The sequence below is a fragment of the Coffea eugenioides genome, chromosome 2 (genome assembly GCF_003713205.1).
Source record: "Coffea eugenioides isolate CCC68of chromosome 2, Ceug_1.0, whole genome shotgun sequence".
NCBI lineage: Eukaryota > Viridiplantae > Streptophyta > Magnoliopsida > Gentianales > Rubiaceae > Coffea > Coffea eugenioides.
The window spans coordinates 57,458,411-57,473,773 of record NC_040036.1 but is presented as its reverse complement, the minus strand read 5'-3'; positions in this window follow the sequence as shown (position 1 = coordinate 57,473,773).

Below are 15,363 nucleotides of genomic sequence, written 5' to 3'. Positions count from 1 at the left end.
TCCCTCAAGTAGTCCTCACCAAAGATTTTCTCACAGCCCCTTGCAAACCTTGAAGAAAGTAGAATTCTCCAAGTGCTCAAGTGTAGCTCAAAAACAAGTTCACGCTAGAATTTGAGGTTCGTAAGAGTAGAGATTTTCTTGGAAAACAAAATTAAGACACTAAGAATGGATTGGTAGAATATATTCAAGAATAAAAACTGGAAAAAGAATGGGCACAAAAGCTACAAAAAATTAAGAAGGACACTCAAAAGCTCTAGCCGACGAGGAGGATGGTCCTTTTGATTCGCTTGATTTTCTTGGGATATTTACCCCTGTCCTAACCGACTCAAAGCTGAAACTAGAACCTACTTGGACACTTGAAAACACAATAAAGCTGACTGGGACAAATTGAGTGCTAGTGTCGGTTTCTGGTCAGCACAAGGAATGGTATGGTATCGGTTTTGGAATTGGCAGCTTTGGTTTGTGTGTTTGGGGAGTTTCCTAGAGCTGACTTGGTCGGTTGAGGAAGCCTGTTTGAGTTGTGTTTGTGGTAGGGGCGGTGGATCTAGTTGTTAGATTTTAGGAATCACGAAGTTCCCAATTTAGTGTCCAACAAGGAATTGGAAGGTACTCAGATTTGGGAGTTAGTGGAGATCCGAATCTCACTTGGGAAAAAGTATGCCTTGGACTGCTATGTATCCCAGATTTCTTGCCTTTCTTCCTCCTCTTTATTTATTTATTTTTGTTTAAACTGTTTTGAAGCAAGCTGGTAAGACGTTCAATCCTTCAAGAATTCAAAAATTCGAGATTTGTAGAGTAAGAATCCAAGATCCTTTTGAGATCAAAATCCAATTGGCCCAAGGTTCAAGAGATCCGACTTTCTTTGTGCAAGAACTTCAAATTCGGTTCTGTTTTTTTTTTTTTTTTTGGTACACAGTCCAAACACACAAGACCCCACATGAATTAAACTACAAACTGGACAAAAACTAGAGCCATCTAGTGACCGAAATTTCTGGACAGATTGGTGCACAACACAACGCTAAAAGGAAAATCCTAGTTGCGGCAAGAAGGGAAGAAGGCCCTAGTTGCGGCTGTAATTTTTTTTTTTTTCTCTTTTGGTGGCTGTTTTGCACACCCAAAATGACTCTGCAACACAACGAAAGGACTAGGATCTGGGCAAACAATAGCAAGAGACAGCAAAACAGATTGCATGCAATACCAAGACACAAAGAGTACGATGGGGAGCAAAAGAAACCTAGCGGCTGGTTCTATAGATTTTTGTTTCTTTCTCTTGTTTTCTTTTTCTTCTTTTTTTTTTCTTCTTTTTTTTTTCTTCTTTTTTTTTCTGCGGCTCTCTGAGTGTTTTCACGAACTCAGGTTCCTGTCCCAACAATTGATCCTTCGGATCAAAGCACAAGGTTGCCAAGAAAATAGAAGTGCTCCTCCCAATTTTCAAGAAACCTGTGATTGTGCGAGTAAGGGCTTTCCAAAACAGTTGCGGTTGATCCAAGAGCTTCAAGACTTCTGATCAGGACACTCAAGATCTACTCAAGTTCGGTGTTGGTTTCCAGGATTTGCAAGAATCGACACAAGGGTTCAAGGCTCATAAGCAACACAGGTTTGGTAATGCAAGAACGAAAATTCCAGCAAACGCGACTCAAGGACAACGGTATGCGACACTCTTTTTTTTTTTTTGACCCTTTTGCTGGGTTGTTTGCACAACCCAAACGACACAAAATAGACTCCAACCTGGCCGGAATCAGTAGCAATTTGCAACAAAGAGCTTCTGGCAGATTGCACACAACACCACAAGACACGATATGAAGGAACCAAAGAAAGCCTTAGCGGCTGTATTTTTTTTTTTCTTTTTTTTTTTTGTTTCAGGTTTGGCACTTAATCACGAAGGCAACAGACAACAAAAGCTGAACAATAGACATGCACTAACAATAAGGAGACAATTCGGTCAGATTGGTCAGTGCAAGGAAAACAATATCAAGTGCGGCAAGACAGAAATTCTTATGACTCGATGTGTTGTTGTAAGACTTGGACACAACTCTCAACACCGTGGGACATCCTTAGTTACTGGACCCAAGCGGTTGAAGTAATGTCAGCAAGACACGAGTGGATTCAACACACAAAAGTCAATAGGGATTGGAACTAACAGAACACGGACAGATTGCACAATTCCAAGGTCGCAGCTTCGCGACTTGGAAGAAGTCACCGACCAGAAAGCTCTCCTCTCCTTTTTTTTTTTTGTGTAACAACGATGAGATACTCGCACAGACTAAATCAAACACGACACAATTAATTTCCAAAATTCCAGGAGTTCAAACAACACCAAGACAGGACCAACAATGGCGACCAGACTTGAAAACGAGGGAAACTCGCGGCCAGGAACTCGCGGCCAGAATGCAACGTGCACAAAATTTTTTTTTTGAGCTACCGAGATAGATACGAATTAAGGCACGAAAAGAGGGATAACGATGTTACCAACAAGCTAGCTCTGATGCCAGCTGATACGAATCTCGTTGGTGAGGAGATTCGCGACCCAAGATCGCTTGTTGGATTTGACGTCGGATGCAAGAAACGGTGGCAGCGGAAACCCTACGACCCCTCTAATCCCCGTGACTACGAACTTGTTGATACTATCTCAACCCGTAATCAAACGAATTAGTGAACCTCAGGCAAGTGTAGAAGGCGCCACAATTCAAGTGCGATTCTTGAATTGATAAGCCGAACAAGAACACTAGAGTATAACTCTAAGTTGTTCAAGGTTTGCTCGAAAGCTATGGAGAAAACTCTCTCAATATTTTTATCATAAAAGTGTCTCCCTTTGTGGGAGTAATGGGGTGCCTTATATAGGCTACAAGTAAAACCCTAATCTAGTAAGGAAAAGGAACTAACTAATGACTCTCCAATCACAATCACAATTAAGGCTAACTAATGGTCAGCTTATAAAGCTGGCCCAACATAACCCAATAAAAGCTAATTCACCAACTTAAGTAATAGTGAGTCTAGACTCTATAAATCGGATCCAACTCAACATGAGGTCTTGGACCGAACTTATTCCTACCAAATAAAATAGAAATCTGAAAAATAAACTACTAAACTATTACTAAAAGATTCATTCTCTTGCAGCCCGAAACATGGCCCATAAGCGGCCCATATTTCATATCACCAACGTTGCTCCCCCTTATTGTTTAACGTTAAGTGATCTCTTTGAGCGTTGGGTGTTTAAGTGCAATGATTTCACTGGCTCACCAGAGCAATAAACGTGTATTTGATTACTGATTCATGACATCATTGAAATGAACTATTGAGAAACTGATTTGACGACTGCTTTTATTGGTTACTCACTGAGTTTCTAGCTCACCCCAAAAATATTTTATTCCCCTCCACAGGGCTCGTGGCGAAGGAAGGCTTGTAGTACTTATTCACATGGCTGGATGGCATATATCTTGTACAGTTTGGATTTGGAATCATTTTATGTATAGTTTGGGGAATTGTTTCCGCTTCGCTTATGACATGTAATTATTGGAGAATTTGATGTAATATTTGCGATTTATATTGTAATTTAATTGAGAACTGTAGTGACTGACTGAGTTCCGGCGAGAGCTGGGCAGGCGGTCCGCCGAACCCTTTGGTTTGCCTTAGGGTGAGGTGGGGCTGTCACATAGACAGTATAAAATTTGTGCATCTCTTGCTTAAAGCTTTGAAATTGCACACTTGTCAAATGGATTTAAACCAAATCCGGCATTCCGACTTGTGCTCCCAAAAAAGGGCAAGATATTAATCAGCCAATATTTTGCACCCTTTTGTCATTACTTGTGGATAGTATATAAGTTCTTACTTGAATTTGAGAAAAGAAGAGAGACAAGTAATTTTTTTGTATAATACATACTATATAAAAAAATCAATAAAAAAGAAAATGCCAACTTTTCTAGTGCTACAATTTAAATATGTTTCACCTTTCTAAAAAGGACATTTTTCAAACCATTTAAGCCATTTTATTAATCAAACCACTTCCTAAGTTGTCAAGTCCTTGTGCTCCAGTGAAACAGAAAAGGTGGCACACCACTTAAGGTCTCTAATTTATATTAAATCTACCATATGAATTTTTTTATCCTGATTTTTGTGCTTATTTCAACAGCCAAATTTATAAAGTCAATGATTAAGAAACTTATTTACATGGCATGCCAAACATCTTATTAAAGCAAGCAGCACATTGTAGGCATAAATCGGACTTATTGATACAAAACTAAGAAAACAAGAAGCCAAAAATTTAATTTCACTTACTTGAGCTGTAAAATGCTATCCAAATGTGTGAAATAGCTGGCTACCTATCTCTCATAGTAGACCTCATATGCATTAACCATTGCACCTTTGCAACTTTATCTTGGGCACAATTTTCTTACTTCTATTTTGAAAAGCAAAAAAAAAAATTATATATTTAGAACCAAGTTTTTACCATAGCCACGATGCACAAATATTCAAAGATTCAAAAGTCAAAACCATTAGCTTTCTAGATGACACTCTCTGTGTCTTGCTTGGGAAACTCATATACATTCAATCAAACAAATTACATTACAGCAAGGAATACAATTACTACATGCGTATCTTAAGTCGTAACCATTTTTTTCTTTGTTAGGAAGAAATTACCTTAGCTTTATGTGGTTTAGTAGCCATTTACCATGAGGAAAGAATAATCAAAAAGGTTAAAACAAAAAGGGATGTCCCATGATAGCTTAGACAAATAAAAGCTAGAACATGAACAAAAACCAAGAGAATGATTTGAGAAATTATCAAACAACAGAATCATGATAGGAACAGAAGAGGAAGTTCATCAACAAGAGCTGAGAAAGAGTATTCATTACCAAGATTGTGAGGACCCAAATTTTAATTTTTCTTACTTTTATTTCATTTTACTGGCTTATTTAATTATTTGTTCACCCGTTTACTCCAAATAATTTATTTCCTCCATTTTAAATCCATTTGCATGGAACAATGTCTCATTTCTATTTTTAAAACATTTCGTTAGCGAATTTAATTTTTTCTGCGGTTCATTTAGCGAGAAGTAGTAAATGCATGTTTTTCGAGGCAAATTCGATCCGAGAGTATATTAATCTTGGAGAATTAAGAATGATCACTAGTAGACTAAGGAAAGTTAATTGAGGGATTAGGTGTGAGTGAGTAAAGTTAAGCTTAATTAGGAGCACTAATTGCTCACTAATCGGTTGTTGACTTTTGGGGTATCAAGATACCTTTATGTCATTCATCTTGTCACACCATCAAATCACCCAACTACCACTCAAAACCTCTCTTCCTTGTGACGACCCCACCTCCCCCTAGGGCATACCCTAGGGTTTAGCGAGTCGCCTGCCCAGCTCTCGTCAGGACTCACTCACTCGAAACTCGAGAAAATAACGTACATCCATAGAAAATAAGTACCACAACAAGTTCAAACTTAATATATACATTGATGCTCAACCCAGATACAAGGCTCTACACGCCAAAATACTTTAAAGTGTTTACAATTCAAGTACAAACAACTCTAGTCGGGTGCTAGCGTGAGTACAACTTCAAAATTCAAAACAACTAGACTATGCTAATCTTTACAAATCTCGCGCCTCGCTCGTACCCCCTGTAAGGAAAACAAAACTAACGGAGTGAGCTAAAGCTCAGTGATGTTCCAAATAGCGAATTGACCATTAATTCACAGTAAATGTATCATAATAGTGAAATAGCAAGTATAACAAGTCAAGAAAATGAGCCATATACTTTGGATAGCCAACATTTCACATTCCGTATTCCACATAAAAGGATACGGTTGCCTTTGTAGCTTGATCAAGTAGTAGTTGACACTCCGTCAACTTTTAAGTAAGGTAACTAGTCCAGTAGTACACTACTTAACTCCAATCTCCGTCCACCGACCAAACCCCTTACCGGGCCCGAACTCCACAATAAACACTGGTGGTAGTACTCGAGCATACCAATTAGTCGAGGAGATAACACTCCACTCGACATCACTAACTACCCAGGGTTCATTATCTAATCGACCAGGCCCTTGCCGGCTCGACTCGACTAACTAGCCACAGGGTTTTTGGAATTCCAAACAAGATATAATTCATATGCATGTATATCAATTCAACTGAAATCAATGACCAAAAACAAATCACATTAGGGCAAGTGCGATAAAGTACACACTTGCCCTATCAATCCACTCATATATCATGTAATCACATTGATCAAGTATTAAACACAAGTGTCAAGTGCAATCAGGTATTTGGAAGCACTCACCAAAAGATGTAGTGCCTTTACGGGTCACGTTTGGGTATTACTCCGTGTTTGGAGTCCAAATCTGCGAGAAAACATTGTTTAAGAGCTGTGAAAATTAACTAAGGTTCAAAACTTAAACGTTTCTTTTAACGAGAATCAAGTAATTGAAACTTATTTAGAAAATATTCGTAGAACTCTTGCTCGCTCTTCAAACTGTGAAACTTTAAAACAATTATACTTTGAAATACCATTTGAGTCAAAGAAGAAATGGAGAAAAAGTAGTTCTATTAGTCGTAAATTTCATTTTTCCAAGGGTACAAGTTTGGCCGAATTCCAACCTATTTAAGACAATTTGGACAAAAGATTAAGATATTTCTTTAGTTTTCTTGGTCTGTGCCATTGTTCTATAATAATTTGGACTAAACATTTTAATCTTTTGTCCAAATCAAAACATCATATGACACAGACCGGCCATTTTTGCAATGATTTCATGTAAACGTCTATTTGTTCCTAATACAACCAACACAAATGGAACAAAATGTTATTCGGTGATTAGCAAATGAAAGATAATAAACAAATTATAGCTTAGCAGGAACTTGCAAGGATTTGCAGTAGAGTTCATTACTTAAATTTTGCAAAATGAGAATCAAGAACCACCAAAATAATTCTGCAAAGTGCAATGTTTTATCACCAAATTACATATACCTTAGACAACATCCAGTTGAAGTTCATAAAGAGTTGCTCTGTCAATTGGCAAATCATCAACATGCCTTGTATGCTTGTTCTTTCCCATGTTAAGACTCCTCTCACTTCACTGCCAGTTAGTCCCACTTTAACTTATTTTGTCTAACCTGTTGACATATTAATCAGTCATTATATAATCCTTTAATTGCTAAAAACCTATGCCATACACCAATATAAACCCAGAAGGAAAACCCGTCTGAATTAAGTTACATGATAAAAGGTAGGAAGCCTTCTATTATCAACTGTTCACTAATGAATTAAAGGAGTGAATTTCAAATTATTAGAGCTGACTTTCACATATCAGTTTCTACCGTCTATAATTGAGCATAGGCTTTTCTGATTCATGCCATTTGTTCAAAATTTGGTATTTCGATAAAATAGAAGGCTGAAGGAAAAGACTCATCAGAAGATTGCATCTATGTAATATCCAACCTCAATACTTTTTCTTGTGTCTAAACAAATAGAACAATCAAAATAGTACCGATAAAAACCCCAGCACCATCACTAAGATTACATATTCATACTCTTGTGGGAATATCTTAGCTCATCAAGAAACCTAATTCTCTAATATTCAAGCTTGTTTGTTTATATTAGCATATAGAGAGGGCTAAAAGGAAGAAGCTTTGCTAGGGTTCCTATCACTCATGGCTTCCTCCCGACCGCCTGACCCAGCCCCTGACGTTCCATGACTACCGTCGAAATCTTTTGCTGCTGTGGTATCTGGATCATTGCTGGAGGAAGGCACTCTTAGCCTTGGTGTTGTTTCGACATTTCGCGGAGAACCAGCATTGAGTATGTCCCGACAGGAGATGTTGCTTCTAGCGGAACCTTTTCGTAACTCACTGGTGGGTCGTTTTGCCTTCGGGTGTCCTCCAATGGAAGCAATTTGCAAATTTGTGATGTCCTTAGGCTTGAAATGTGATTGTCCAGTGGGTTTGTTGGATTCAAATCATGTTCTCTTACGTCCGGTTCTTGAAGAAGATTACAGATGAGAACATGAAGATTTGGATCCCCTTCAAGTTCAAGGAAATTTGTTTGACAGTTGATGGTGCAATCGGGCTCAAGAATCATTGAAGATCCAAACTTGTGTCATGCTTATTTCTTGTTATTTATTTAATTAAGTTTTCAACAATAATTGTTAGTTAATTAGAGTTAGTCTTGAGTTATTTTTGAGTCCTTAATAAGAGGAATAAAGGCTAAGGTCATGTTGGCCATAGTTAAGCCAATTTGAGTTAGTTAATTTCCTATTCTAGTCGAGTTAGAGTTTTAGGAAAGTAGTTAATTGCTTCCAACACCAATTAGGTTAAGTGTGACAGCCCCACCTTCCCCTAAGGTGAACCAAAGGGGTTAGCAGACTGCCTGCCCAACTCTCGCCAGGACTAACGGTGCAGTTTAGAGCGATCTATCGTGTTCCGGAAATTATTAACGCGCGTAAACAAGTTAAAATGGCAAAATAACCCAAAATAAAAAAAAATGAAATCTAGAGTCGGCCATGAATAGTAACCGACCCGTCAGAACCCAACCAAATAACAAGCAAACATTCACATCTTGAAATTTAGCATTTACAAGCCAAAGCGGCATACCAAAGTGATTCAAAAGTGGATACAAGTACGGTTTGCCAAATCAAAAGAGAAACGGTCCCAAAAGTACATTTAGGGTTTCAATAAATGAGCTATAAAAAAGATATATCCAACTAGCTCAATTCGGCAACCAATTATCAATTGCAGTCCAAAAGTATTTATTTTCCTGTAAGGAAAACAAAAGGAATAGGGTGAGCTAATTGCCCAGTGAGATAATACCACTCAATCAGCAAAGTTCACATAAGCATAAAGTTTTTCATTTCAATTCATCAAAAATAAGCAAAGACACACATTAATGGTGGAGATAAAAAGGATACGGGCGGCTCTCAAGAGCCCTTTTCCTCGTTTGCATTCTTGATCGAAGCTCATTGACCCTCCGTCAATGTTTAAGAGTAAACAACCGTAGACTCCACTTTACGTCTATTCCTTCCACCCAACATACCCCTACCGGGCCCGAAATCCAAACACTTGCACTGTGGTATTACTCGAGTATACCGGAATCAAGGGTCTCAATACCCAAAGATCCCAAAACAGACTACCGTGGTTCGTTATCTAATCGACCAGGCCCTTGCCGGCCCGACTCGAGTAACTGGCCACAGGTGTTGAGCTCAATGATAACAATCATGGTCGTTGGATACTCGTCCAAACGAGACCAAGTCATGTATTTTCATTTCATGTAACATTCCAATAACATGAGAAATAAGTGAGAGTGATAAAGTACACCCTCACTTCAATCAATATCAATGGTGCAATAACATTTAACTTATCAAGTTCAAGTATCAAAACCATATAGTAACACACAAGTGAGTAGTACACTCACCAAGCTTGCAAATGGTGTTTCATGCACTTCCGTCAAAAGAACGTCGTGAACCACCGTCACGCCCTAAAACATGCAAACAAGTACAATGAGACTCGATAACGAGTCATAAACCAATGCCAAATATTCCCAAAATAGGGTTCCATAAGCATATACAAGATTAGGGGAAAACCAGAAAATCCGGAAATGGAATTAGCTTTAGCCCTGAAAAAACAGTTTTTGACCTCATTTTGCGGTAATGGTGCCAAAGGCACTACAATTATCGGATGAAGGTCCAAGACACAGCATTTCTAAGCTAAGAGATAGGGCTAAAATATTGCAGAAGGTCACTCAACCCAGTTTCGAGTGTAACCAGGTCAAAAAAGCAATCTACTATACCAGAACCGCAAAAACAGATTCACAGAACGCATTCTAGTGCAAACATCATAAAACAGCCTATATAAGTCCAAATCCAGAAATTCCAAAGCCATATGAAAGCTAAGAAACAGGGATAAATTTCATCAGAAGGCCTCAACAACCAATTCGGAAGCATTCCTAACCAAAATAACCAATGACAGAAGCAATTCCCAAATTCGGGTAAAACCAGGATAGCAAGGGTAATTTCGACTTTTATCAAGCTACGCTACTCCGATTGACCTGAAATTTTGTAGGCACCTCTAAAATATAATTCCCTACAACTTTCATGTTTTAAGCCAAGGCATTTCGGCCTCTAACTATGAGCTACAAAACCAGGCAGAATGTAATTTCATAAACCCTAACTTTCCAAAATTTCTTCCAAAACAGAAATTGCTTGTAATTATCCACTTTTTCCACCTCCTAGGTCCCTTACACACCATTTTCGATCATCATACATAGCCACACAATCATATTCATATTAAAACAGAAAAATCCCCAATAATTACAAAACTTCATCAATTCAACCAAAAATCACAATATAATCCATAAAGTTGCATCTTATACCACCACTAAGCATAAATTAAGCATCATTAGAGGGAGGAGAGTGGTTCTTCATAACTCACCTTAGAAACAAGAGAGAGAGAGCAACAAGTCCTCTTAGCTTTCCAAACAACTCCACCAAACCCCACACAAACACTCACTTAAGGTTTTCTATGGAACAAAAGTAAGATTAAGTGGTTGTTTTGATGATTTGGAGCAAGATGGAATCAAGAACTTGGAGAGTTTCCTTCTTTCTTCTTGAGAAAGAGGGCCGGCCAAGATGAAGAGAAAAATGGTGAATTTTTGGTGATTTTTGTGATTTATTTGGTCAATTGGACAAAAGGTGAATAGTGGTCTTACTTAAGACCAAATCCCATGGTGACACTTGTCACCTTCATTAATGCTTGCCTAACTTTTGTCTCTCTTATACCAATCCACTTAGCATCCTCTACTTATCTCTTAACACCTGGTAAATTAAATCCAGTATCCAAAACTTAACCTAGTTGGCCGAATTTTTCCGAACTTTTCGCACTAGTGGGTCCCACGTCCGGTATACGCTCTTAATTTCTCAAAACCTATTCGATACTAGAAAAATCATCTAAAAACTATATTTACTCATAAAAATTATCTAGAAAATTTTTCGGATACAGAAAGTGCAGAAAACAAGCCATTGAATATAATAAAACCCTAAAATAGAAAAATTACGGGCTCTCACATTAAGTCGTATGGTTAGTTTCCTAATATTGCTTCGCTTTAAGGTATCATACATTTGGTAGGTTTTCAGGGTCTTGTAAAATCTATATAAGACTGTGACGGCCCCACCTTCCCCTAAGGCGAACCAAAGGGTTCGGCGGACCGCCTGCCCAACTCTCGCCAGGACTCACTCACTCATAGCTCAAGAAAAATAACGTACATCCATAGAAAATGAATAACACATCCACTTCAACTTAATATATACATTGATGCTCAAATCCAGATACAAAACTTCTACACACCAAAATACTTCAAAGTTTACAATTCGAGTACAATCAACCCTAGTCGGGTATTAGTGTGAGTACAAATTCAAAATTCAAAACAACTAGACTACGCTAGTCTGTACACGTCTCACGCCTCGCTCGTACCCCGTGTAAGGAAAACAAATGACATGGAATGAGCTAAAAGCCCAGTGAGATTCCAGATAGCAAGTTGACCATTATTTAAACGTGCAAGTATCATGTAGTAGAGTAATGAGCATGAAAAGTTCATAAAAGTGAGCAATAACACTTCAAGTAGTAAATGTCAAAATGAGCGAGTGCAAAGGTGTCTTTTAAAAACGAAACAGTAACACGATAAGTACTAATCATTCCAAAGTATAAGGATATGGATGGCTCTCAGGAGCCAAAGTCCCATTGCATCACCAGAGCTTGATCAAGTAATAGTTGACACTCCGTCAACTTTCAAGTAAGTAACCAATCCAGTAGAACACCACTTAAACTACTCTCCGTCCACCATCCAAACCCCTTACTGGGCCTAAAATCCTCAATAAACACTGGTGATAATACTCGAGTATACCGATTAGTCGAGAAGATATCACTCCACTAGACAAAACGAAAGACCCAGGGTTCGTTACCCAATCGACCAAGCCCTTGCCGGCTCGATTTGAGTAATTCGCCACAGGGTTTCTGGAATTCCAGGAAGTGCGCACCATATACATAAATATATCAAATCCATTGCAACAATAAACAAGTATAAGGAAAACAAATGACGTGGAATGATCTAAAAGCCCAGTGAGGTTCCAGATAGCAAGTTGACCATTATTTAAACGTGCAAGTATCATGTAGTAGAGTAATGAGCATGAAAAGTTCATAAAAGTGAGCAATAACACTTCAAGTAGTAAATGTCAAAATGAGCGAGTGCAAAGGTGTCTTTTAAAAATGAAACAATAACACGATAAGTACTAATCATTCCAAAGTATAAGGATATGGATGGTTCTCAGGAGCCAAAGTCCCATTGCATCACCAGAGCTTGATCAAGTAATAGTTGACACTCCGTCAACTTTCAAGTAAGTAACCAATCCAGTAGAGCACCACTTAAACTACTCTCCGTCCACCATCCAAACCCCCTACTGGGCCCAAAATCCTCAATAAACACTGGTGATAATACTCGAGTATACCGATTAGTAGAGAAGATATCACTCCAATCGACAAAACGAAAGACCCAGGGTTCGTTACCCAATCGACCAAGCCCTTGCCGGCTCGATTTGAGTAATTCGCTACAGGGTTTCTGGAATTCCAGGAAGTGCGCACCATATACATAAATATATCAAATCCATTGCAACAATAAACAGGTATATCTCATATTAGGGCAAGTGCGATAAAATACACTCTTGCCCGATCAAACAAATGACATATCATTAAATCACATTGGTCAAGTATTGAAGACAAGTGTCCAGTTCAATCAGGTATTTGGAAGCACTCACCAAAGGTCTAGTGCCTCTCAAAAGTCACGTCCAGGTCCAACTCCTTGGTTGGAGTCCAAATCTGCGATAAAATATCAGTTGCGAATGTAAAACTCTCTAGAGTTCGAAACATAGGAGTTTCGCTTCAATAAAATCAAGTAAATGCAATTCGCTTAAGTAGTATTAAGATACTTATCAAATTCCGAAAAGGTCATGCTCGCTCTTAAAACTTTGAAACAATTACACTTGAAATACCATTTGAGTCGAAGAAATGGAGAAAACGTATTTCTATTAGTCGTAACTTTCATTTTTCCAAGGGTACAAGTTTCGGCCGAATTCTAACTCATATACCTCGATAAGAGAAGATGTAAATATCCTAGATGGTTCAAGTGGTATTCGCTCTCAAGCCTTACTCGAGTCGCAAGTATATCTACCTAGCCCTCGAGCGTAAATTTGGGCAGCACACCCTTTGTATTTACTTATTTTCCAGCCATTTATGGCTTCATTCTTTTCCTCAATCAGTCCCAAAGTCATACACAAAATCATATCATTTCAATAGCCGTTCAATAGGCTCAAAGTCATACAAGTACAAAATCAAACTAGGAAAATGTCCGGAAATGAAGTTTAAGTCATAAAACAAAAGACAGATTTGCCGTCACTTAGCGTAACGGGCACAACCGAAGCTACGCTTATCAGATTTGGGTAAAATTTATAGCGTTTCGAAGCTAAGACAAAGGTCTACAACTTTTATGAAGACTACTCAGTCCAGTTTGTAGTGTATCTAAGTCAAAATTTCAAATTACAGAACCAGCATCTCACATTCGGGCTGGTTAACCGCACTATGCGTAACCGACAATAACTCAGGCTACCGAAGTCCGATTAAGGCGTTTTCAGGGCCGTTGGAAAACTAAGACATAGCACTACAACTTTTGTGTTTTGGTCGCTAATTCAGTATGGATCAGGGTGAACAAATGCGGTCAGATTGGTGAAATGGCAAGACTGGCCACAAAGCTCTACCTATGACAGTCAGGGGTATTTTTGTCTTTTCACATGGTACAGTACTCGGATTGAGCTGAAATTTTACAGACAGCTAAAAAATTATTCTCTACAACTTTCATGTTTTAGGATAAGCCTAATTCGGCCTCTAACATGGTGAACTAGAACCGGGCAGAACAGGGTATACCTTAACTTCAATTCTGGAAATTTGCTACAATCAAGGTATAAATCTCATTTTTAGCTTGAAACCATCACTACCACCTCTTATACCAACTTATATACATCATATACCACCCATACAACAAGTATGATAAGTGAATCATTCAAACCCTAACTCAAATTCATCACTACAATCATCCAAAATCACATGAATTAAGCATCACAAGCAAGATTACAAGTTACTCCTCAACTTAGACAAGACTAAGGGAAATAAATGTAATGGTCAGCCCATATACCTCTCAAAGATGCTTATAAGAGTTATCCACCACCTCCTCTTGTAAACCTCTTGCACCCCAAGCTTTCCAAGTGCTCAAAGAAGGATTTAATCGGTTTAGAATCTTGTTTTCTCACTCAAATGGATCAAGTTCAAGATGAAATAGAGTTCTTTCTCTTGCTCTCTCTCTCTCCCTCAAGATCACGGTTTTCAGCTGGAAAAATGGAGAAGATTGGAGGCTAAGAAAGGTTATTAGACTTGGTCTTGGTTTGGGTCAAAGGTGCTTGGATAGCCTCCACTTGTCACCACCAAATTCCATCTCAATTTTTTTTCTTTTCCTTGTGTTTTTTGGTCAATAATTTCGGCCAACCTAAGCTGAGGATGAGGGGGATATTTTGCAATAATATCAAGGATATTTTATGGTAGGGAAGTGGTAGTCAAGTGGGGTGTTCAATCGGTAGTGAGCGATACCCGTCGGTTCGAGCCGATTTTTCTTAAATCGCGTATACTAGGGTTTTAACTTATAATTCACTAACTTATTATTTTCACTTCTAATCACACACTTAATATCATCTAAAACTCACTCGTAATCACCCAATTTGATCCACCCTTCGTACCGGATACTCACACTACGAAAAGACGTAAAAACCCTAATTTGTGATAACTTGAAAACAAAAGGAAAAACCCTTGATTCTATGTTTGTTTGCATTTATTATGAGGTGAATGAGTAGTATAGCTATTATAAGATAATGGATTTCAAATAAAAGAGAATTTAAGAAAAATATGATAGATTTTACAATTCCATAGATTAAAATTAGGGTTTTGAGTAAAATACGAGAGATTTTAAAAAAATCTATTAGTCACAAGTAAAACTAGGGTTTTGAGTATACGTAGGGTTTCTAATCTTTAAAAGAAAACAATGTCTTAAAACAAAAATAAAATATAGAAACCGTAATATCCTAAAAGTCGGGGTATCACAAAGACTCTTTTCATTCATTAATGATAATAAGAAATTTTCCAGCAAACTCGAGTGAGTTTTCTCATAGCTTTCGAGCTTCCTTTGAGCAACTTAGAGGTTCTCTAAGTGTTCAAGCTTTGGCTTATCAATCAAGAACCGCACTTGATTGTGGCGCCTTCTATCAACACCTTTGGTTCGCTAATCCAT